Source organism: Aethina tumida, chromosome 1, assembly GCF_024364675.1.
Source record: "Aethina tumida isolate Nest 87 chromosome 1, icAetTumi1.1, whole genome shotgun sequence".
In the NCBI taxonomy this organism is placed as follows: Eukaryota; Metazoa; Arthropoda; class Insecta; order Coleoptera; family Nitidulidae; genus Aethina; species Aethina tumida.
The window spans coordinates 38,552,624-38,578,714 of NC_065435.1; the positions used below are offsets into that span (position 1 = coordinate 38,552,624).

General features: G+C 31.2%; 1 protein-coding gene and 1 long non-coding RNA gene across 3 annotated transcripts in view; both read right to left on the reverse strand.

Annotated features, from left to right (window-relative positions):
- LOC109608278 (Down syndrome cell adhesion molecule-like protein Dscam2) overlaps positions 1-26,091 on the reverse strand; it is an 86,078-nt gene that overhangs the window by 33,020 nt on the left and 26,967 nt on the right. The gene's annotated exons all lie outside the window — the stretch shown is intronic.
- LOC109606507 (uncharacterized) lies at positions 20,419-20,954 on the reverse strand. 2 transcript variants are annotated; one of them, XR_002192092.2, is made up of 3 exons: positions 20,797-20,954; positions 20,633-20,745; positions 20,419-20,586 (listed from the first exon to the last, which is right to left on the reverse strand). It is a non-coding gene; the product is annotated as an uncharacterized LOC109606507 (long non-coding RNA). The 2 variants fall into 2 exon arrangements; XR_007547060.1 differs by having other exon boundaries at positions 20,645-20,745; positions 20,797-20,953.

Here is a 26,091-nt window from a genome sequence, read left to right on the forward strand (position 1 = left end):
TAGGACATGATATAATCCTTTTATTTCCAATTACATGTAGAATTTAAAGATCTAAAAATAAACAGGATCTTCCATTGAAAATAACTAAGTTGTGTCAGTTTTGGCGAAACCGGAAATGAAATTTTGTTCAAAATAACTTTTCGTTCTCCATAAGCTTTTAATGAATAAGTTAGGTGAATGTGAGAATTATAAAAATGTGTTTAACATTTGAATTACAACTAAAGTAATTTATTTGAAAATTTATTTATTAATTGAATTGTAAAATATCTTCCACATGTTGTTGTTATTGTTGTTGTTGTTTACGTATTGCAGTGAATTTTAAAAACAAAACTCCGCCGGTATCCGAAAACGAGTCTGCATCGAGTTGATTAACATTCTCAGACAAACATTTCGCACCGCAAACTTAACTAATTAAGGGAACTTCATATCGTCGAATACGGCTTAATCCCCAGTCAGTTTGGGCAGTGCGTGCGGGGTTAAGGTACATTAAATTAAAGGCGGATGAGGACGAGGGAAACATGTCCGAAAACATAAATGCTAAAAGGTTGGATGGTGCGGCTACACGTTACACGTTACACGTTACACGTTACACGTTACACGTGCGTTACTCGAATATTGCATACCTCGACAACGACAATTCCAGGTTGAATTCCTTCCCATAGTTTTCCCGTCGACATTGTCGGCTTAATAGACCCAAAACCCAAAATGTGTTCTGTTTCAAACTTGAAATGACGCATCTGTTAAACTAATGGGACTTCGGCTTTTCCATTCGCGGCTTTCTTATTTAGACACTTAAATGTTGCCGCCCTAATGTTACTATGTACGAATTGGACAAGTGACAGCGCCATAGCTTTTGACGCTTTTGACATACAATTGAATTGTAAGTCAACGTTGTCAATTTGCAATTAACTCCTTTCTCACGTTTTCGCCGGCTGCAATTTTAATTAATAATTGCAAAACCTAAAGCGGTTTATAATGTCCGTGTATGTAACTTGTTATGAATCGGATGAAAATGCGCAAAGCAAAGAGGAATTTATGAAATCTCTGGGTTTGATGCCCGTTAACCGAAAGGAAGTTGTTGTGCGTCGTTCGCCACGTGTTAATCCTGCCCTGCTGTACAAGGCCGGAACATATTTCCTCACTCCTAAAGGAAAACAAGCTGCAAAAGAGAATATAACACCTAAGGTACGTTCCTTGAGAAAGAGACTGCCAAAGAAATCAGAAAAAGAAACTGAGACGGACACGTTGGAAACAGATGTTGAACAAAAAATGAATTCAAATTAATACATATTAGAAACTAATTAATATTTTATTGCATAATATACTATTATATTTTATTTTTATATGTGTTAAATAAGAAGATAAATTGTTAAGTAAATATTTGAAGTAACATCTTGATTTAAACAAGATAAAAATACATTAATTAGAATGGAAATAAATATTTATATACATAAACCTTTTGTATTACTTGTTTTTAATACTTTTTTAATGTTTATATGTAAAAATACTTAATAAACAAAACTATTATTGAATAATGTCATTATTATTTATTAAATTTTTTAAAATTTTCACCAGTGCTTTATGTTATTGGCCAATTCATTATACATTCGTAAATTTTTACAAAATAAACGTTTGTTTAAATATTGACTTTTGTCAATTTTGACATAAAATTCTTCTTTCCCTCTAGTAATATATTGATGAATGCCAATAACCTAACTTACTTTTCTCTGTAATTATGATGGTGTAATCTGGTCTTAATAATATTCATAAAGCTTAACAACCCATTAATTCAAATTTCAATTAAGCAAAATTGAAGCATAATAATCAAAATGATTGCCTTATAAATTAATATTCCCGTGTTTAAATCTAAGTTGTAAATTTCCTAAATAAACAAATCTTTTTGAAAATTGTTTTTCAAACATAATTATAATGTCTTTAAATTTTAAAATGTTATACATACATATATACAGTGTTGGCAGAAAGTAGAGCAACTTTTTTAAAATTCAAATAATTTTTGCCTTGGTTATTATGTTAATATAGACTTTAAGATCAAAATTATTATACACTATTAAGTTATAATACTTACATATCAACATAAATTTAATCTATTATCACAGATCTATTTAAGGATGGCAGATACTCCTGATTTACAGTTTCAGACATATAATCAATATCATTAGCAATGTACAGCATTGTATCCTCTGCAAACACACAAATATTATACTTCCAAACATATTTCACAATATCCTGTATGTATAAGTTGAACAAAACAAGCCCCACCAATGTTCATTGTGGAACACCAATTTCATTTGTCTATTCGAATGAAACCCTGTTTTTAAATTAGACATTTTGATATTGATTCTTTAAGTAATTTTCAAACAAACTTAAAAGCTATTTTCAGGAAATTTTTAAATTATTTTTAAAATGTTGCAAACCCACATTGTTTAACCACATAATAACATGGATATATTAAGTGACAGTCACAATTTAACTAAATGGATTATATTTAATACATGCATTGTTCAACGTGAATTGTTATACATATCGGATGTTGTACATTAAATTCCACCAGGAACACAATATGGCCATTGTTAGAAACAGACAGGATTTATAAGATAAATTCCTGATCCTGCGACTCGTGTTACATTTCTTGATCTATATCACTGTAAACTCGACACACCTAATGTAACACCTTACTGCCGCTCATGCAATACCAAAATGTTAGATTGGACAATAACAAAACAAGGCACTGTTTCCCATTCCGGGCTCGCAACATTTTCACATTTTCATGCTTTGAGCACGACAAAAATACGGTGGTTTTATGAAATTCCTGCGTGTTTGTTTTTTCGTTTTTTTTTTTTTTTTTGTTTCAATTAAATTTTACTTTGGCATTGCGCTAACGAAAGAAGCGGCCGAGCTTTTTATTTCTTGTTGGGTGAACGTTAATTTATTTTCTGTTTAAAAATTATTTCAGATTAAAGGGCTTCAATAGATGTTTTAATCCGCTAAAAACAAGACCGACGAAATAGAAGTGCACGGAAATAATTTTATAAAATATGTTCCAGGAGGTTTGTTTTGTACGAAAGTTCATAGTTCATAGTTGTGGATTAGAAACGGATTTGAGCGTCGGAATTGAAGAAAATAATTAATTTTTAATCTAAAAATTATAAATTAATTAGATTATTTAAATTGTGTGATTCATTTATTCTAATCTAATCTGGCGTGTCAGTATTAAACAAAATTAAATAGGAAATGAGAGATTTGCCAAATCGACACAACTTTTATTTGTGACATAATCGCCCACCCTGATTTTCGTTTAGATTTTTGTCAACCAAGCTAAAATAATACGTGCGGCGGTATGTTTCCCTCGACAGAGAACAAATAAATATTTCGTGTGAGTGTGGCATAACAATCGGAAATCTAACAAGTGCGTGCCATGGATTATTACTGGCTAATACCTAATAAAGATGTGAAGTTTTTGGTGATTGTGAGTGTGCAGATACAAGTACTTGTGTGTCAACAGGTGGCGGATTATTTATTGTGATGCTTTTAATGGCCAAAGGTATTAACAGACAATTGAACCGTTTCTAACAGAAGTAACAACATATTTTTAATGTTTTTGTACAAGAAATAGCATGTAAAATATTGTTAATTTAAATTATTATTTATTATTTTACGACACTAATATGGTAAAAAAAAATGTGGTATTGATTTATGACCTCACATTTTAAAATTACGTGAAATACTGGGACAAACAATGTGTATTAACAAAAATACACAGTCAGTTTATTTTTAATATTTGTATGTTAATGAAAGGGGCGAATTGATTAATTATATTTGTGGCACAAACATTTGGCATAAAGTGAGGAGTGGCGTTTACGTAGAACGCAAACGTACTCCTTTGGGTATGACCTTAGGTTATAATAATTATGTATTAAACATTAATTGCCGTTGAAATTACTCCTGGGATCCGAAACCTAATCAATAAGTTCTATGTAATTAGATGAAACGCAATTTAATAACATTATTCACTGCTGCAAAACATCATGTTACCGTATATTTTTATTATTGCAATAAAAACAATATATATGTTATACACTACTTATTTCTATAATAATTTTTACGTCGAGTTTTACATCGACTTGTTCTAAAAACAAGGTTAAGTATCTACATAAACTGTCGCCATAAACTAGCGAATATTGAGAAATTTTATATTGTATGTAAATTTACTTTATGGAAACGAATATTTCACTATTTGAATTATGGTTGCAGTAAAACGTGTACACGGTGTAAACATTGTATGTATTATAAATTATAATACATTCAACCCTCAAAATATAATGTAGATAACATCAATTAAAAAAAAAAAAATTTGCATATCCCACTGTAATTTTGGCACACTAATTGTGTCCTTCGTACATAAAAGTATTCAAAGTGAACTTAACTTTGTGATTTCTGATACTTTCATCAAAATATGTGAGTTTTAGGTATAAATTTCTTACCAAAAAACTGTACTTATTAAGTTATAAAAATCGTTGACATCTGAACAATTGGACCAATCTCCAATCCATATAAATATATTAAAAGTTGAAAATTGAAGTGTGTGTGAGGTGTCTTATGAGACAAAAATCACTGCCAAAATGTCCTTCGTACGTAAAAATAAAATATTCAAAGTGAACTTAACTTTGTGATTTCTATTACTTTCATCAAAATATTTGTTTTAAGTATCGATTTTTGACCAAAAAAAAAAAAACAGTCCTTATTAAGTTACAAAAATCGTTGACATCTGAATTATTAGGCCAGTCTCAAATATATATAATTAAGAGTTGAAAATTGTGTCTAATGAGCTAAAATTTATAGGAAAATCATAATAAGATACGTGTGTAACATGCATAAATAATACAGCAGAAAAAGTCAGTGGTAAAGATATTGTTTTTGATGTGTCAAGTGGATAATTATCTTATAAAAAAAGTTGATGAGTGAAAAAATGTGAACAAAGGAGATTCCTGTGGAAAACACGGGACTTGATTAAGGAAGTAAATTGAAAATCGATCGCGACCAGGTCCGGGTATCGACATGTTGTTATTGATAATTTTTGAATAATGTGGAAAGCTACCGGAGTGAACTTAATATAAAGCACGATACGTCGAACTTTCTGCTTCATTAAAACTCAATCGGTGTTGCCACAATATGGCTTTAACCCGGGTTTAATCTTGACTCGCAGAGATCTTTTGTTTTATGTATTGCCTCTTCTTTTACTAGTATATCAAAGGAGCTGTAAAAAGTTATGGAGTATTACATTTCGGATAAAATATTAAAGAATACCTCCCCTGGGTGCGATACTGCCCCGGTTTTAATTAATTAGCGGTTAGTATGGTAACGGCGAATAAAAAATTAATTTGCTTCCATGCAGAAAACGCTCGAAACGGCGGCAATAAATTGCGATTAAAATAAATAACCGTAAACTTACGCCTGCCACAAAATGCTTCCATCGTTTTTTGTTTTAACTTTTTCGCTAGCCACACGTACGTACTACTATAGTAGTGGTGTGCTCGTATATTTTTTTAATAACTTAACCGAGATCAATTCGAAGTGATCCGAAAACATTTATGCTTAATCTGGATTTGGAAATGATTTCCGATTTCCGTTGTTATGTTAATCGTGGGCGAGGTCCGATAAATTTCGGCGACACCTTTCAACTGTCGTAATCGGCGGGACCCTGTGGGGAGGAACGGCGCGTCGGCGACGTCGGAAGCCACTCATCTTTGCGGGATATTGCGCAAAACAACAACAACAACGACGACGACGACGACGACGACGAAAAAACTACGACAAAATGCGGCAGTGCAATTTTTCATTATTCGCCGGATTTCGGTGTTCGCGTACCGCGGGATGGATTAAAGTTAAACATACATTAGAGGATTAACCCCATAATTCTCGTCTAATGGCGAAAACGTACCGCTAACATACACCGCAAATATGAAACATATACGTGGATATATGTTACCTACCACCTGAAAGTATTATTATATGATACCGTGGCAATTGAATATCACGAGCTTTGTTACATTAACGTTTCAAATTACAATTGTGTGTTCGGATTTATTTGTTTGTTAAAATTTACTTGATTAATAGATATTTTCAAAAAAATGGTGGATGCACCACATTTTTAAAAATGGCGAATGCGCAGCAGTGTAGAACCTTTTTCAACATTTAAAATTCAAAAATATGGTGCGACATGAACTTTTAAATATTCATAATTAATAATGTTTATTGAGATTTTCTATTATTAACATTCTAAGTTACAATTGTGTATTCGGATTTATTTGATCCATTTTAAAATTTCAAATTTAAAAAATATTGCGACAAATCATCCACTTCGAAAGATGCGCAGCGTAGTTCTCCAAAATGACTGTAGCTGAATGGATTGAGAGAGTATAAAAAGTTATGTTCGAGGATAAAGGCCGCTCCTAGTCCTTCTAATGTGTCTTTATACTTGAGAGTAGAACTTCCCATTTAACATTTTGAAGCTTCCTTCCCGAAGAGGTGAAACGTCTTTTCTAGTAACTAAAAAACTTCGTTTTTTGAGTAGCATATAGTTGCGTCAATTGTTTAACCTTCAGGTAGGTAGTAATATGTTAAATTCCATTCTCAGACCACCACATAGGAATTAAATTCTTCCTTGGTAATTGTCAAAAAACTAATTTTGTTATCCTCCTCACTTAATTTATGTAGAACTCATTTATCCAACTTTTTGATTAAATTCTCTGCACAAAGCTTCTTTCTAAAGGTTGATTCATGACAGTCTAATGAGATATTGCTTAATTTCTTCGTTTACCATTGCCACTTTCAAATGTTGCTTTAAGCTGATTTTTAACCAAAATAAATGGCACAGTTATAAACAGTATAATAAATCTTTCAAATAATATGTACAGTTTAATAGAAAATTTTAAAATATGATGTAATAAAAATTTATTCAAATATATTAGTTAAAATTATTTTTCCAGTATCTAATATATTTAATGATTAATTATTCCTATTATTTTACTATGAAATTCATTCATTGTACTGTATGTTATCTTCTACGTGTAAGATAATTACATGATACTCTGGTAATAAAATACCATGACCATTATGATTTTCCACAAGTTCTTAGGGCTGAATTGTTTAATGTACAATTTTATTAATATCGCCTCAGCTGCCCGATTTTTCTCGTCTCACCACTTTTAGACGACACCAAATAAAATTACAGTCCTTTCATTTAAAATAAAATCCGTCCTGTGTTAAATATAAAAATTTAGTTTCGCACGCGAAAGCATCGCGAACTGCAATATTCTTAATGAAATTTCACGTGCATAGCACGAAAAAAAAAAAAATTGAATTTTCGACACAAAGCAATAAATTAAAATCGCGATTGATCCTGTTATCATCAAACCAAATTACATTCTGTATTTATGTCGCAGCGTAGTGTCATGGCGAAAATTTATTGTACCAATAAAAAATCGCATCGAAAAAAAGTAAAAAATAAATGTAAATTAAATTAAGTTTCGTAACGCTATATTTGGTGCAAAAGCCCAAATTTATCGGTTTGATATTCAAATTGAAACGGTTTCTGTGTGTAAAACAAAATATATTAGCATTGTTGAATTTTAAATATTCTTACAATTAATGTGCGATGTTGCGTCCGTGTTTCCGTGCTGCATTCGAATCGCTAAATTTTATTAGTTTTCATTGATCATGGATCCGTTTATGCGGTTCAAACATTATTTCGTTGCAAAATATTCATATATTATCATTTTTTTTTTTTATTTCAAATCATTTTTTAATAATTTGGTTAATCAAATCAATAATTTACTACTTATGTTAGTAATTCAAATAAATAAATTTACAGAATAAATGTTACTTTAATTTCGAAATGTGCCTCTAGGAAAGTGAAGGTACTTAGTACAGTGGTATTAAAAGTTTTGATGAATATGATGCTGACTAAGGTTCTGACGACAAATGATACAAGTCATTTGAACAAAGTATACATTTACCTAATTAAGAATATTCGAATAAAAAAAAATTACAAAATGAATTTTATTTTAATTTCTTGAGCAAATCTTTATTATTTTAAATTTCCAGAATTCTTATTTTAGATTTATCGATTTATAACTAAATTAAAATATTTCTGGATATGTTGAAGGCTAGAAAACTCAAACACGTGCTCTAACTGTGAAAGACCCGTGGCAACATCTGGAAAAATGTATGGAAATCGGAAGGATAAGGTCCAGAAACGCCTCTAGGGAAGTGACTACAAATCACAAAGAAAGAGATGGCACTTCCTACAGTGGTATTAAAGTAATGATGAACATGATGCTGACTGAGGTTCTGACGACAAATGGTAAAAGAAAAAAATTGGCAAATTTTAAGTCATTCAAACAAAGTATACATAGTTACCCAATTAAGGATACTTAAGTAAATAAATTTACAATATGAATTTTATTTTAATTTCTTAAGCAAATCTCTCAAATTTGAAAGTTTTGGTGTGTTCCTAATTACTTAAAAAAATACAATACAAATTAAAACATTTATGAATATTTTAAAGACTGGAAAGTATTTTCACTAAATTTTAAGTAAATAAATATGACTCAAATTATTTAAACAGGGGTATAGAAATATATCAAATTAAGAGTGTTTAAACGAATAAATTTATAGAATAAATGTTACTTCTTTCAAATTTGAAAGTTGTAGATTATTGTTAAATATATATTTTAATTTTTTAAACAAACCTTTAATATTTTAGATTTATTCTCCCAAATTTGAAAGTTTTAGTGTGTTGCTAATTAATTTAAAAAAAAGCCATCGAAAATAAAATATGAATCAAATATTGTATCTAAACGGGGTGAAGAAATATATCAAATTAAATATGATGTTAAATAAATAAATAAATAAATAAATTTATAGAAAAAATGTTACTTTAACTTTCTAAATAAGTCTTTGTTATTTTAAATTACTTCTTTCAAATTTGAAAATTACATATAATAATTTAGAAAATTTTAAAAACTAAACTTAAATATTGTATTTTAAATAAGGTATTCGATATAATTAATTAAGAATTGGAATCAATGTTTACAGAGCGATATTTATTTTGAATAACATATTTTAATGCTTTTGTAATTAAAATTGTATAAATAAATTTACAATATAAACAGAGCTTTTAATATGTAATTTAGTTTTATTTAAATAATTTAATTTGTAAAATAAACCGGAGTTTTTCGATTTTTTTTAATTATAATTTCATTAATAGTTAAAACAAATATTTAAATTAACTAAAAATTTATATCGTTCTGAATTTTGTACTTGTAAATTTTATTGCATTGTAAATTAGGTTATTAAATGTTTTATTATAATCATGTAATTTCAGATAAATAATTCCCATTATTTTGTAATATAATATTGAAACGAACAATAATTTTAAAAAGGATTTTTAATACACAATATAATTTTCAGATGAGCCGTGAATTTAAAAATGCGTGTAATTGAATCTTATCATAAAATATCGTAAAATAAAAATATGAAGTTTGAAGCTGTATAAAAGGAAATAATGGAGTTGTACAATTTGCGATAAAAACCCATTTTTATAGAGTGACGTTAAAGCAAAGCAAGTTTAGCAAAAACAAAACAAAACAAAACAAAACAAAACAAAACAAAACAAAGCAAAAAATATATAATAACGATAATATAACGAAACAAACACCATTATGTATAATGTATTTCGTTAAAGGTTTTATTTTTTGTTGTTCTCCGTCACCCCGAAAAATCAAGCCCCATACGATACAAATATATTTACTGTCGACGTAAACTGCATTTACCCATCCTGAAATGCTATAGTCCCTTTTGCTGTTTTCCGTTTTTGTCCCTTTCCGCAAGCAACGAAAACAGCTTTATCTTATACGAACCAAACGATTTGGTTTTATGTCCAGGCTATTTTCTTTGTGGACTAGATATTGTTATATAATGTTAAAATACTTTACTTTAAACTAGCTCAAACTGATATTTTAGTTAGTTTAGTTTTATTGTCCAGCTTCGTTCCATTTATGGTTTTAAGCATGGCTTAATAATAAAAATGTGTGTGTGTGGCATCGTTAAAATGTAAATTCGTCGAATAAAAGTCGAGATCAATTCCGTTTCCAATACATAACAAAGGGCCGCAGTTTAAGCAGAAATTCAGTTTTCGATAACTGCAGCGAGTGCCGGCCTTATTTTTCGTGTTTGCTAAATGACATTTTTAATATTAAAAATTTACGAGGACTTCGTACCGCCTAATATTTTACAGTCTCCGGGGAATCCAATAACGGATCTATCTGGAGGCAGTGCCGTATAATTTATAATTCAGAAATGTTTATTATAAAATATATAAAGTTTTATATCGAGGCTTTCAGATTTCCTGCCAACTTTGAAACGGTTTGTTTTACCTAGTTTATTTTCATCTCGTACAACTTTCATACCATACCGGGCCACGCTCATTTTCTTTTGATCCCGACGTAAAACTAAATTTTATTTAAATACGACCGCCGCACTCGGCCATGAAGCATAAATGATTTATTTGTGTTTGGCATTTTTCAAGTGGGGCCGCACAATTTAAAATAAATTAAATACGGTCAAATGCGGCTTTCCAGACACACTTTATCTCCGAGTCCGCGACTCCGTCATGACGTCGTCGCAGCGTTAGGGGTTGTTAGGGGTTGCTGAATTATGGGGCGCCAATATTTAAATGCCCGGCCGGCCCTTTAACTAACTAACAATAAGTTGCGGCCCAGTCAAACTGCGAACAGATTCCTACGTTCACACCAGACTCGCTTCCTAAGTTGAATTCGTAAATAATTTAATAACTTTAAAGTTAAAGTTAACCCTTGTCGTGCCCGAAACTGGGTCAACATCCGTCCGAGAATGAGCAATATTTCAATTGAAACTGCCTAATTAATTTAGAAAACTGTTAGTGGAAATTACCTCACTACGCTCCACGAAGTTAACCGGAAAAAATGTATAAATTAGCAAGTTCCTAACAACAAAATATGACGCACACTAAACAGCACTAATAAAATTAAAAGTTGCTAATGGTTATGCGGAGACGTGAAACTGAAAAATAATTAGATAAGAAGTTTAAAAGAAGATGCGTAGGTACTAAGGGATGGTAAGGTAAATTTAAATGAATAATTAAAGTATCTCTGTGAAATTTTATCCAACTTTAATGTTTCATTTCGTGGCAATAAACAACTCGGTCTCAACTCCCCCTTTGCCAACTAAGTGAGTGTGCTTTTATTTAATAAATTTTAACTTAAACCCTCCTTAAATATGTATTAATACCACTTACCTGATATTATTAGATTAATTATAATTATTGCTCATTAGGAATAAACATAATTAGATTAGCTCCAAACTCGCCAGAGTTGTAATTATTAACAAATGTTTTCGCAGAAATTCACGTTAAACTGCAATTAAATCATTAATTAAAAAATTTGCCCGTGCTGAAATTTACAGTTGTAATTTATGATGTGCAATATTTTCCTTTTGAACAATTTTTAAATTGTAATTAAGGTGTAAATATATGTTTCGCAGTGTGTAGTTAATTAATTAAATTTTAATTGGCTTCAAAAATGCGTGAACACAACATTATTACATATTATTAACATAGGGTGAACATTTCCGAAACGTTTTACGTCAATAAATAAATTCATGTAAACTACTGGGAATAATTTAATTAGGTTCTTTGTGTACAAAATATTATATCGAAATTAACTTAACTATTCGTTATTCGTTATTCGTTATTCGTTATTCGGCACAGTTAAACGGAATCTTAACATTATTATTCAGGCACGTTCTGCAAATACAGCGGATTAAGTCAAATGAAATGATTACGGACTAAAGCACGTACTATAATATTCTTATTCAAATTCGCAGCTACTATATAAATGTCGAAGTTGATTTTGCATTTCCAGAGTGTTTTCTAATCGTGATATTCGGACATATTTTTGTCATTTTTATTTGCCGGATTGTTGATATTGAAATGTGTGCAAATGTATTTCTCGCATCGCAAACACAATGTCAACATACAACATGATTGTTTGTACACTTGTTTTAAGTCCCGGAAAGATTTATGAAAGCTCTGCGATATATTTTTGATTATTTTTTAATAAAATCCTTTCTTTACTTCGTCCCTTTTATTTGTCTCTTCTTCGTCTCTTCTCGACGTGAAATTTCAGAAAATATTCGTCGTTCCGCAAACAACAACAAAACGTGGTTTAATAAATGTATAATTGCACATTTAAACCAGGTGCCCCATCACATGGGCCTCCCATAAACATCACCTTTTGGCGGACATCCCAAGTACGTAAGCGAAAATCGTTAACAAACATCGAGTTCCACGAACAATATTATACAATGGCAATGTTAATTGTGATCGTTATTAGGATTCACATTGTGTATAATTGAGAGGCACAAAACAAATTCGTTCCGGGCATAATTAAAATTCAATTTGGACGTGCTTAAGACCGTTGCAACAAAAAGGGAATTCACGGTTGAAACGTTAAGTGAAAAATATGAATACATTAGGTTAAATATCAGCGAATATTCGCGTTAGGAAAGTTGCACCGGAGCCCGGAGAGTTCGCTTTAAAGGTGGAATGAAATATTGGTTGGCATGCACACTTTTTCCCCCCAACAAGGAAGTAATAACCGGCTTTACAGAACCGTGTTTAACACTTCGACGACCATAAACCGAACGAAATATGGATGGGAACTGTAAATAAATTGAGGCAAGTTTTATACCCTTTCTTTCATAAGTTTTCGGGGGGTGTTTACACTGTATTGGAACTGTGTCACAGAATATTAACCCCGAGGTGAAATCAATCAATCGCGTCTTTAGTTATTCGCGTCGGCGAATGATTTTATCCGCTTTAATTTCTTTCAGTTCCTTTACGTGGGATGCAGTGTCTGATTGGGGATTGGGGAAATTACGTGTTGTTCTAATGTAATGTGTAATGAGTAATGGGATATTGACGAGTGTATAAAGGTGGTCGATAACCGGATTGCTTTTGGCGGGTAACAAGCAAGGAGAACTGACGGAATACGATGAAGCGGTGACGGAGAGCAAGCACTGTGACCTATGACGGAGACGAGAGGACACAACAAAACCATCCGCACGCTGATCCGAGTTCATCTTTTAATCTCCTGCATCTTGCACTCAATTTTTCAATACAAAATCAAAGCTTCTTTTGTCTTGTTAAAAAACCTATACCTTCATTTTAATTGATAATCTCATGTCTATTAAACATTTATTTTTCAAAAATCATTCCTAATTATTATAGAAGATTGTGAAGCAAATAAAGATTTTCAGATTTTTCATACCAGAAGATTGAAGCTTTCATGAACAGTTTCCCACTACAACTAGAAAATGTATTTTAATTTTTTATCGTTTTAATCCAAATGTATATATTGAAATAATTCTAGTAAATATTCATTTTTCAGAAATATTATATAATATATTTAGTTAATAGTTATAAAATTACAAAAAAGTGTTCCAATTTCCAAATGCCATTGAAACTTATTATTTATCTTACTTAAAATATATTTATTTCTTTGAGTAATTGATGAGTTTTTGATTATTTTTTGAAATACTGTTATTAAATTGAAGAACCTAATTAATTTCAAAATTAAAAATAAACAAACAATGAGTTACTTCTAAATACATAGTAACAAAAAACCAAAAATTTTCGGAAACAGATTATGTCTTCCTCAATCATCTTCTACTTCAAGGGCAGAGGAATTGAAAATTGTACAGTGGAAAGCTGAAAAAGTAGGGGAATCCTTGATGGGAAATTAATTTTTTGACTAATGCTATTTGTGAACCAATTTAGCATATTTATTTCGTATAAGCACACATAGACACTGATTTCCTGGATGTGGTCACATGAACTAAATAAAATGCTGTTTTACTCGGATTCACTTTTTTTCGAAAACATCATCCTGTATGCTTGACAACTAATTTAGATTAATTAGATTTTAAGGTACCATGAAAGTTTAATGACCTCCTTTATTATTTAGTAGTTTTTGCCTTTATCCTAAATAAAAAAAAATCTAATTATAATATTTACATGACTTCAACACTGTCTTGGAATATAACGATAAAATATGTTTGTGTTCAAATTGTCTGCAATTTACTTATATTAGTTTCATTTTAGTAACATAGATAATTGTTTATTTTTCAGATGTGTATAGATTTTAAATCAGTACTGGTAATGTAAAATAATCAATTCAATTATATTTAATATTTTGTATAAAAATTTTCATAAGCCATGAGTCGATTTATGGTTGTGTTACTGGTACTTTAAAATAATAATTTAATTAATTGAAATGTAATAATTAATCGAATGTTCTACAAATTTTACGTATGGAACCCTCTTAAAAGACAAATTTACAGCACCAGTCATAAATTTAAAAAATAGTGGATGCTCACAAAAATGATAAAAATGGTTACTGGTACATTAAAATAATAATCTATAAATAATGTTGTGTACACATTTTATCCCTGAATCAATCCAGGTGAAAAAAAGGAGTAGAAAGTTTTCATGAACTCTCAAGTTTCCAATTAAAATTATGTACACCTTACTTTTAATCTTAATTGGTTTATTAAAAATTTACACTTTTTACAAATTTCAGAGTTGCTTGCTAATAAATTCACAAATAATTTGTTTTATGTTATACTAAAGAGGAAGATAGATGATTTTAAAAACTTTAATACTAATTAATTAATGTTAAAAATTTACAAATCCAACTAACAACAGGTGAGCTATTGAAAACTAAGTTTTAAATCGAATTTATTTACTCGTTTTTGATAATTGATGAAAATAGGCTTTTTGTGTAGTTTTTGAACTGTTTCACTTCTGAAAAATCTATTAAGACCTTTTCAGAAATGATCTGACTATATCTGCATCCCTAACACGGCCACATCAAAAGCAAAAACTAAATGAATTGCCTTGTTAAAAATTTAAAGCACCAACCAGTAGGTGAGACGGCCTCTAACAAACCGCGACAGATTTATAAAGTATTTAAGTATTTAAAGCAGCAGCATTCCGTATGCACGGCGGCGATCCAAGTGAATGTGTAAGACGAAAGCAGGGTGCGACGGCTCGTTACGGGCATCGATTTCTTTAAAAATGCAATGCACATCTAATTACTAGATGCTGTGGAGGTGCGCCTGCGTGCAGCTCCTCCGGCCCGCTTCATAACCAACATTCTTAAAAGATGTTAATATTTCGCGGTCCCCGCATAATGAAATTGGAATAAAAACACCATCTGGAATGCCGTAAAATCGCCGCCTTTTATGCCCACCGTTCCGCGACCACTCGATCATTAACAAACACCGCCCGCTCTGGTTGGTTGGTTTTTGTTTAGAAGAAAACTAATCGCACTCGACTGAATCGTACGGAATTCGTCAAGTAAGAAATTAAATATAAAGCCGGAATCGGTAGAAATGCCGGGTCAGCGACTCTGCATTATGACTTTATTAAAAATGAAATCAGTGCCGTCACAAAAGAGTGGCATTTTCCAGAAATACGAAATGAGCCAAAAGGAAATGAACTTGCAGGTTTTCATTGATGTAGAAAAGCCGTAGGTAATAAAAGAGGGCCGGAGTCGGGGCCAATCGACGGTACAATTGATATTGCGGGCTCGTTGCCGCCCATGGCTAAAATCTAATTTCTACTTGCCACTCAAAATTATGTCCAGGTATTGGGAAACAATATCAATAATTATTACTAAACGGTTATACTCTCTATTTAAAATTAATATTTGTCCTTTTTACAACACACTTCTCCTCTTTACTTAGTTTAAATAAATTGAACAACCCATATACCTCCACACTCTTAAATTGTACATGAAATTTTAAAATAGTTTTTAAGTTTACTAAACTTGAATTTTTTTTCGGTTCATTTCTCATTCAAGGAAATGATTATGGAGGTAACACCACACTATAATTAAGTTCAATCCGTATGGGACTCTTTTAAAAGACAAATTTACACTGTAAACGACCAGCCATATTTTTAAAAAAAAATGGTGGAGGCACCGGATTGTTAAAAATGGCGAATGCACTGATTTCTAAAACGATGGATGTGATTTTAAAAAATGATAAAAATGGTTTGTAATATATATAATAATTTTAGATACCTGTTGTTTTACCTTTTCCAAAAATTTCTAATGCACCAATAATGTATAGTAAAATTTAAAAGAAAAACAAGATTTCAACGAAATTGTTCTCTAAAGTCGAGAGTTGTGAATAACGACTTATTCCAGTAACCGACTACTCGACTGACGATTGATCTGAATAACCGACTCATCAGTCCACTGAAATCAATTGGATACTCGACACCAGTCAATACGACTAATATTTATTTATCTGAAGAACTGATTTCAATCGTTGCTGGTGTAGTTATAGGTTTTCATTCATCATACTTAAAAATATCGACTTCATGCAAATATTTCTATCAACTGAATGGTTGGTTGTTAGTCATAACTCATAACCCAAGTAATCCCGTCACTGCCAAGAACAAAAGTGTATCAAGTCATCTGAACATTTTCGATCACTTGTAATGAAATTGATGATTGAAGCACATAATCTGAGTTCCATCAAACATAAAATGATGGCCGGTAGATTCGAAACGCAATAGACCATAGGCATTTTTACTTTTAATAAAAATCGTCTTGTTATTTTAGTTCCTAACAAGATAACTTACTCAATTTATTTTTGTATCTATATATCTATATCTATATTTTTGTATATATATTTCAGAACAAGTTGGGCGTGTCATTTTTAATTATGTTTTACAATTGATGAACAAACTTAATCTTCACGTCAGGAATGTTCTAAGGGGATAAGAGATAACAGTCCTATAATGTGTCTAATCAGTAATGGTATTCTGATTTTTAATTAAATTAAAATACTTCCTGTTCCCCGTTATAAATATTTAGCAGTCCGCTGATAAAATTAATAGCCAATTTAAAGCCCTTGAATAAATACAGCCATTATGTCTAATGGAGAATATATCAAGTTGAAAACATTTATTGCTTGAAATACACAACTCCCAAAGGTACAATTTTTACGGATCTGTTTACACTTTCTTTTCCTTCGAATGTAATTTACAATTTATATTATGTTTATCTACGATTTATTTGTTTCATAATTTAACTTCAGGGACATGAAAATGTTTTGTATTTTTATGGTACACTCGGTCTCCGGAGTTCAACCGTACATACCTGATAAAGAAATCTATTTAGGAGTATCATAAGTTCGTAAGTAGTTTTGAGTGGAAAGGTAAGGTAACCTTTTGCATAAATATAACGGTCAAATGTGATGGCCATTAGGTCGTATAAATATTGAAACGAGCACTGACGTGGGTCTAATTGAACTGTCAAACATCAGAAAAGTACATACTTTTTCATTCTCGGTCCAATCTAAAATTTAAGGGATTTGCCATGATTGATACTTTTTCTTTTACGGCGCAAAATGTGTTTCTAATATTTATCACGACTCCATAATACAAACATCTAAAGAGGAGAAGAAAAGTTACAAGTATTTTATTGAAAAGTGGATGGAAATTGATATTTGCGGGTGGAATTAAGATATTCGTTCCGGCAATATAATAATCCATAATAAAAGTTCATATAAAGCCGTAAAACGATTTTTATTGGGCAATAATTTGTAAGTCACGTGTAACCGTATAAAAAGTTTTATGAAATTTGTATACGCAGAGAGTGGCGAAATAAATTTGACATGAGAAGCAAAGCCGGGCACGTTATTCGTAAGCCCCATAACAAATGAGGCAAGTTGGCGAGCGTCAAGTTAAGACATAAAATCTTTTATTTGTTATCATTAGCGACACAATAATATTCCTCAGATGCAGCAAATATGAAAAGTAATGCGAAAGAGGACCGAGCGGAATATAAAATAGTATAATTACGTAGTATTGGATGTAATAGCAGGCGAATAAATGGCTTTGTTCTCTAATTGACTCATTGAAAAGCATCTACTATCTCTGCAGTCGCATAATTATAGCTGTTACGAATTTTAAGTATTAAAAGCCGATTCACAATGAAATGATGTTCATTCAGTCTGCGATAGGTGCTCCCTATTTTTCTTTTTTTCGTCTCCGCTCCCTTCCCTTTCAGGAGTTTATCAAAAAATTACCCCCGACCCGACCCCCAACGTCGTGCCATAGACACAATAAAAAGCTGGATGTAATTACAAGTGATTTATTTGAAGTACAAAGTGACGAGTACAGAAATAAAATTTTGTGGGTTTTCAAAATTTTCTGTGGTATTAAAAAATTGATTGAAATGAAAATAAAAAATTTTGGTTACACTTCACGCCTGCTCTTCATGTTTCAAATATTTATTGCGTCTAAAAGAGAGTCCTATTAATTTGGCATTAATAAAACGTCACTGATGTTGCTCAACTACCTTCTTTAAAAAGGAGATGATCCATCCGTCCTGCTCCGGAATGGAGAACATTCTCGTGAGCATGTAGGTAATGACGGTCGCAATCGTCGCACCAACGACGCCTCCCAAAAAATACTCTGCAACTTCGCGATTTACAAGTGTTGAATGTGACTAGATTTTCGAACTTACTCTTTATTCCCTTTATTGTCCGCGGGAAGCCGTGTGCGACTTCCACCTCGACCATCTCCCGTTCCTCTACGTTATCCATTTTTTTAATTTTTTGCAGGCAGTTACGAAAATTGTGTACTCGTCAATGTGACAATTATCGGAAATGTTCAGACTTTTATTTATGGTGGCAACGCATATTTAAAAGTTTCTTAGAAACAATCAATTGTTTTTTGTTATTTGACTGTTTGTTTTTGAAGGAGGATATCTTTAGTAGAAAACAGGTCTCTAGCCAAACAAACTTTATTCTCTAAAATAAATTTCACCAAGCCCCATTTCCTCTAAGTTAGCTTTATTTTTAGATAACGATTGGATCGGATTGTTTTTTAATATTCGAATTATCCCTTTATCGATTCTGCACTCCAGAGACAACGGTAATAGTACTTAACATGAAAAATCAAGATCTCAATGTTGTTGACATCTCTATAAACTTAAGATGCTCACAATAAATCGTACACAATGTTATGGAATGTTAAGAAATATGAAAACATATACTCATTGGAAAATACAGTAAGAAAACATATTCTCTCCTGTCTCTAGACAAATAAAACATGAATTGATTGTGCCATAGAGTGTGACTAGTGGAGTACTCAAACGTCGACTGAATGAATAAACTGGCAAGGATGTATTTAAATAAAAAAAAAAACAAAACAGTATCACAAAAGAATATTTGAACAAAACTAAAGTTTGCGTAAAAAATATCCTACAGAATTTTGATGAAGAGTACCTTGGAGGGATGAATCCAAATTCAGTAGAGTAACCACACTTTTGCCGTTCTCCAAATAAATGTTGACTTGACTTGACTTGACTTGACTTGACTTGACTTTGAAACACGGTGGAGGAAACGTTATGATTTGAGGTTCTTTTACTTAAGATGCTCTCAATAAATGGTATACAATGTTATGGAATGTTAAGAAACTCATTCGAAAATACAGTAAGAAAACATCTTCATACCTGTCTTCTAGACAAATAAAACATGAATTGATTGTGTCATAGAGTGTGAGTGAATAAACTGGTAGGATGTATTTACATAAAAAAAAATCATTAGTATCACAAAAGAATATTCGAACCTAACTAAAGTTTGCATAAAAAAATATCCTCCAGAATTTTGACGTAAAGTATCTTGGAGGGATGAATCCAAATTCAGTAGAGTAACCACACTATCGTCGTTCTCCAAATAAATCTTTGGACCCTAATCAAATTACTACAAAAACTTTGAAACGCGATGGAAGAAAGGTTATGTTTTGGGGTTATTTTTCTTGGCATGATAATATTATTATTGGTGACAACGGCAGTTTTGTATATAGAGATATCATGACAGATGTTACAGAACCATTTGTAATCGATAAATCACTACATCAATTACATGGATTTTTATGCATAGTAATGATTCGAAGAATGTGTCCAAAGTTCAAATATAATCATTTATAAGTTTTATATTGGCCGGCGTAACGTCTCGGATCTAAATCCAATTGAAAACTTATGGAGTGACATGAAATTTTGATTAAGTCACCAAAAAACATCAAATTTAGATGAAATTTGCATTTGTATTTGCATGTGTGTATTTCGTAATTAACATTAAATAGAGCAAAATTAACCCATCAAGAGCCCGATATCCTAATATATTTGATATGCCGTTTGGCTTACTGGGGGTGAAGCATTACTCACCTAACTAGCCAACATTTTGTGTATAATTTAGTTTGTAAACATAGACATAACATACATAACAGGCAATTTATTTATCCACTCAAGGTACAATATCAACAAATCAGACAACGGTCAGCAAGTACAAAATTGAAAAAATAGAAATATAAAAAATTTAGTATAAAAAGTGACATATTACTTCAAATTTTCCTTCAAACTTCCAACGACAAAATATTTATTGTATCTGAAATAATTGAGATTAAATAACGTCGTGATTAACGAAAGATTACCTTTTGCAGTACCGATTCAAGCCAGCCTCCTTCGGTGGAAGAGTATACCTTTCCAATAAAGCAAATAAAGAAAGCGGCCATACCCGTCACAAAGATGCCGCCAAAAAAGTAACCTAAAATTTACGAATTGCAGTTTTTGTTCAAATATTCATAGAAAAACTTACTCTTCATTGATCTCTTAGGGCGTGGGCTCTTCGGTGATTCATTCTTAGTCTTTTGTACCTTGCGACCGTCCATTTTAATAAGAATTTGCTAAAAAATGTCGTTGAACGTTCGTCGACTTCGGTCGAATGTCGTCAATTTTGACTAATTAATTTCGAATATCTTTTGTTATAAACAAAAGATTATAACTATAAACAAATAACAACAGAACACGCGAGCATCTCGTAACCACGTAAACGCAAAAAGTGGCGACTGTCTAAACTCAGTTTATTAATAAAACAATTGGGGATGTGTGGCTTATGTTCGTGGTGTTCCGACCACAACTCCATTAGGACCACTTTGAAATATTATATTATCATATTATGCTAACATTTGTGTAATTTCAAATGCCCCACTTCCTTTGTGTAATAAATACGCACATACACGAAAAAAATAATATTCTTTTTCATCGGGGATCGGATATCATCAAGTATTTTTTTACCCGAGATATAATTATGTCGGTCCTTTTTCAGGATTCAAGAAGTTACGGCTTTAAATTGAAAACATTATGGCAGCAACTTTTAAAATTTAACGTATTATAATATTTGGTTGGCTTCTTTTCCATTTTTCGTTGATAATTTTATCGTTAAAAGCTAGTACAATTACAAACGTGTTTTCCTAAAATATGTGGTCATAATTGGTCACTTAACAGCCTGTTAAAGTTCCCTCAAAATAACAAAAGAGGAGATTCTCCAGATTCTCCGCCATTGTATCATTATGGAAAAAGTTTATTAATTTAATTTTAGTGATTGAACTATTGCCGATATTGTAGAGTTCTGCCCCATATAAATCGAGTTTCTAAATGTCTTGCTGCTTGTTTTGTTAGATTTTACCATAGGCCATGGGACGATAAGAATACCCAATCGGCCCCAGAAATATATCAGACTCATAATTTCAGGAAATGTTGGTTCTCATAAGATACTTCAAACCAAAGTTCTGTTAGTTTTTTTACTTGCTGAATTATTTGCTCTGTATATTGTAAATTTTGATAATATTGTTTAAATATTCGTAAAAAGATAACCTTTTTGGCATATATATATAAGTTTAATTTGTTATGACATTCAATTATTCGTTTATATTTTTGTTTGTTCTGTTTTGTTTTCCTATTATATACTTGTAAATATATAATAGGAGGGTTGTTACAAATCTGAATTTTAATTAAATTCCCATGTTATGAATTAAGAGCAGTAAAACATTAAGCAAAGGTTTAATTATTCTGTTTTGACTGTGTGGAATACATTACATCCATCTAAGAAAAGTTTATCAACAAAAGTAAAGGCTAGTGATAATAAAATCAGTACCGATAACCCGTGGGTGCGTGTAACAAGTAGGTCAATTAAGCAAATCCCCCGTTTATTATATCTCACAAGTGAGCGTAGAAAAAGTCGTCGTAACATATTCAAAACGTGGGTCATTAAGCGTATAATCCGCCGTAAATTGTCGCGGCATCGCGTCCGAAACAAACTGGTAATGATGGGGGAGTGTGGTAATGGAAATTCAGCGATTCATTAGTCGACGTCTCTCCAACGGTGTCCCCGCGTCCTTGCGTCCCCGCCGTCTTTGATGAAGCCATGCAAGAACGATTGCCGACTGCTCCGCAGGAATAGAGTATTTAGTGCACGTCTCAACTTAAAACACTAGGAAAAAGTGAATGCATTAGACGGTTAAACCCCAACAGTCGGAATACTAAATGGGATTCAGGATAATGGCCCCGAGAACGGGGGCAACTTACGTCTCAATATGTTACGCTTAAAATAATAAAACATCGAAGCCATTTGTATGGCTGATGGTCTAATTGCGAGATTAAACTTAAACTCTCCGTTTTCCATTCGAAACGTTTCGCTAAATTGTTTGGATCGTTCTACAGATGTGTTACATTGATGTATTCAAGCAATCGTCTTCTTTTTTTATGCCGTTCCGGATAAGTTACGAGCTCGTTCGGCGTACGCAGAACTACTCCAACTAAGTAAATAACGTGTAAAAGATTCAACCGAAATGATAATATGGATTTAAGGATTGTTGAGACGCGATAATTCGGGGCGAACTGCGAAAGTTAAAATAACCAATAAATATACTTTTGTAAACACGGCAAAATTAATCTGCCATATAAAACAATTTTATGAAGCACGCTGAAATTGCACGGTGTGACGCGGAATAATTTGTAAATTACTGTGCATTAATCACAAGCAAAATATTTATCTCGATATAAAGTGGCGGGCAAAAGTATGAAAACATTTATAAATATATATTTACACTGGTAGAAATTCTCTTCGTAATTAACGTCATATAAAATAAAAATAATCCGGCCACTCCGTTACCATTTATTAATAAAATATTCATTATATAAATATAATATGCGTAGTACTTTCAAGTATTAAGTAAAAACTTTGTACCGATAAATAAAGCTTCTTTAATCCTAGAGGTCAGATTAGGTGTCAAACTCTTCTCATTTTTTTTTTTTTTTTTTTATCGTCATTTTAAATATCTACTTTTGCATCAGGAATATGCCCCTTCAATGTGGTGCGCGTATCCGAACTGCCAAGTGAGACAAAGTGTAAAGTAGTTAAACGATTTAGAGTTAAAGGAACTGTTGATGATTCAATTTAAAAGCCGTAGACTGAGAAAAATTGCACGACTTACGGACAGATTAATTAAACGTATATATCAAGAGGGTCTGAGAAAAACTTCGAATAAACAATGAATTAAAAACAAACGGAGTCTGTTCAGTGTCAGATAGTTACAATCATTGGACGCCAATTAATATAAAATGGTTCAGTTGGTAGTCCAATTGGTAAAAATAACAAAGTGTCACAGAAATACTCTTTGGCAGTTTGTTCAAGAATATGAAAGTCGAGTACCTGGTATGTGTTAATTAGTATTAAGCCAAAATTATTAAAGCCAAAGCAACGATACAAAGTATTTAATTCGTACAATTAAGCACGAAGAAATATTATGATAATCTGCATTAATTGAAGGTAAAATCGATAATAAAGCGTATATAAATATTGGGTGAAAACTGCACACTTAAACCACGGAGTTAGAAGCTGTTTAGAACCTAGTAGAACAATACGTATTTAAGCTTGAATATGTGGTAAATGCTCAACCTAAATTTGGAAACGAGAAACATTTATTAAAAGCTTACTGTAGGTGAAGCAATGGGGAAAATAAAGAAAAATATCCATTGACAGATTACAAATATTGTGGAATAAATTTATGTATTGGCCAGATTTATTATGCTTTGTCTAAAAATTTAGAAATTGTTCAAATAAGAAAAAATTAACATGTTATAACTTGTAAAAAACTGTGGTAAGAAATGCAACAAATAGGTGTTAATTCTTGCATTTATCAATTTTCAAATGTTTCTGCAACACCAGCGTAGCGCATTCACCATTTTCTCAATATATCAGTGATGTGCATTTACCATTTCTAATATCTTGATGAGCATTCACTATTTTTAATATATTGGTGCGAATTTACCATTTTTAATATATTGATGCACATACACCAGCTTTAAGAAAGCGATTTACAGACTGTACTAGTTATCAGCCCTGAAAATGATTGACTGCTTCACATAATTAAATGAGGAGAAATATTATGGTTATCTGGCACTGGTCTGATTACATTAATTGAAGGTAAAATCGTTAATAAAGTATACATCAATATTGGAAGAAGAATTGTGGCTAAAATGTACATTTAAGCAAAATAATGCAGACAAACACATTTCAAATTTGCACAATAATAAAAAAAAAATAAATTATATTTTATATATTTTAATCAACAGTTGGATTTTAATAAGTAAACTTTGAAGTATGAAAAAACATATTAACATATTTATTTATTAAACTAATTATAAAAATTAAAATATATGGAAATGTATTTTCTCTACTATAGGTCTTTTGAACTGAATAATTAGATTAAATAGATTTAAAAATATTTTTAATATATTTTATTTCGACCTCTGTTTAAAAATGTTTTCCACTTTTGTTCAAAATTCGTAAACGAATTCCATGAAAACTACATAACTACATATATAAAAAAAAAGATAACACACTAAAGTACCCAAATAAAATAAAATAAATAGAGTTAATGGCTTTAAAAGAAAAACAAGATAATTAGATATTTGTGCCCATTAAGACGATATATTATGGTGTAGTTTAGAGATAATAAATTTCGTAGCGAATATTTTGCCATTTTCCGTGTACACATGCATATTCTAACAACGAATTAAAAACGAACAGAGTCTGTTCAGTGTCAGATACAATCATTGGACTCCAATGTCGAATTGATAAAAATTACAAAGCCACAGAAATACTCTTTGGTGTTAATTAGTATTAAACCCAGAAAATTATTAAAGCCAAAGCTAAGATTCAAAATATTTAATTCGTACAATTAAGCACGAAGAAATATTATGATAATCTGCATTAATTGAAGGTAAAATCTATAATAAAGCGTATATCAATATTGGGTGAAAAATTGTGGTTAAAATGTACATTTCAGCAAGATAATGAAGACAAACACATTTCAAGTTTGCACAATAATAACAAAAATATTTGTTTTAATCAAGAGTTGAATTTTAAAAAGGCAGCACAAAATTGCTGCAAAATTGCGAATGAAAAAACATATTAACAGATTTATGTGATGTTAAACTAATTATAAAAATTAAAATATATCAAAATATATTTTCTTTTGAACTGAATAATTAGATTAAAAGGATTTAAAAATATTTTCAATATGTTATTGTTTTTACCACTTTTAAAAATGGTGGATGCGACAAGCAAATTAATTGTTTACACGTTCTCATATATTTATTGAAAATTCCTAAACGAATTCCATGAAAACTACGTAACTACATGCATAAACAAAAATGATAGCACACTAAAATAGTCAAATAAAATAAAATAAATAGTGTTAATGGCTTTAAAAGAAAAACAAGATAATTAGATATTCGTGCCCATTAAGACGATATATTATGGTGTAGTTTAGAGAGAATAAATTTCGTGGCGAATATTCTGCCGTTTTCCGTTTTCACATGCATTTTCTAACAATGCCTGGAAGACGGGGAAAATTCGAGCAAACTTCGAGACATAAAACTGGCTGACGTGGCTTAAAGTTGTTCTATTAAACTGGTAACTAGAATAAATATATTATAGAATATAATTTTCCTTTAATAATTTGCGATTTCGAGTGTTCGTAACCCGCCACAAACAAAACCGCCACTTAAACTAATAAAAATCGCCAATTAAAATGTTGTGCAACTT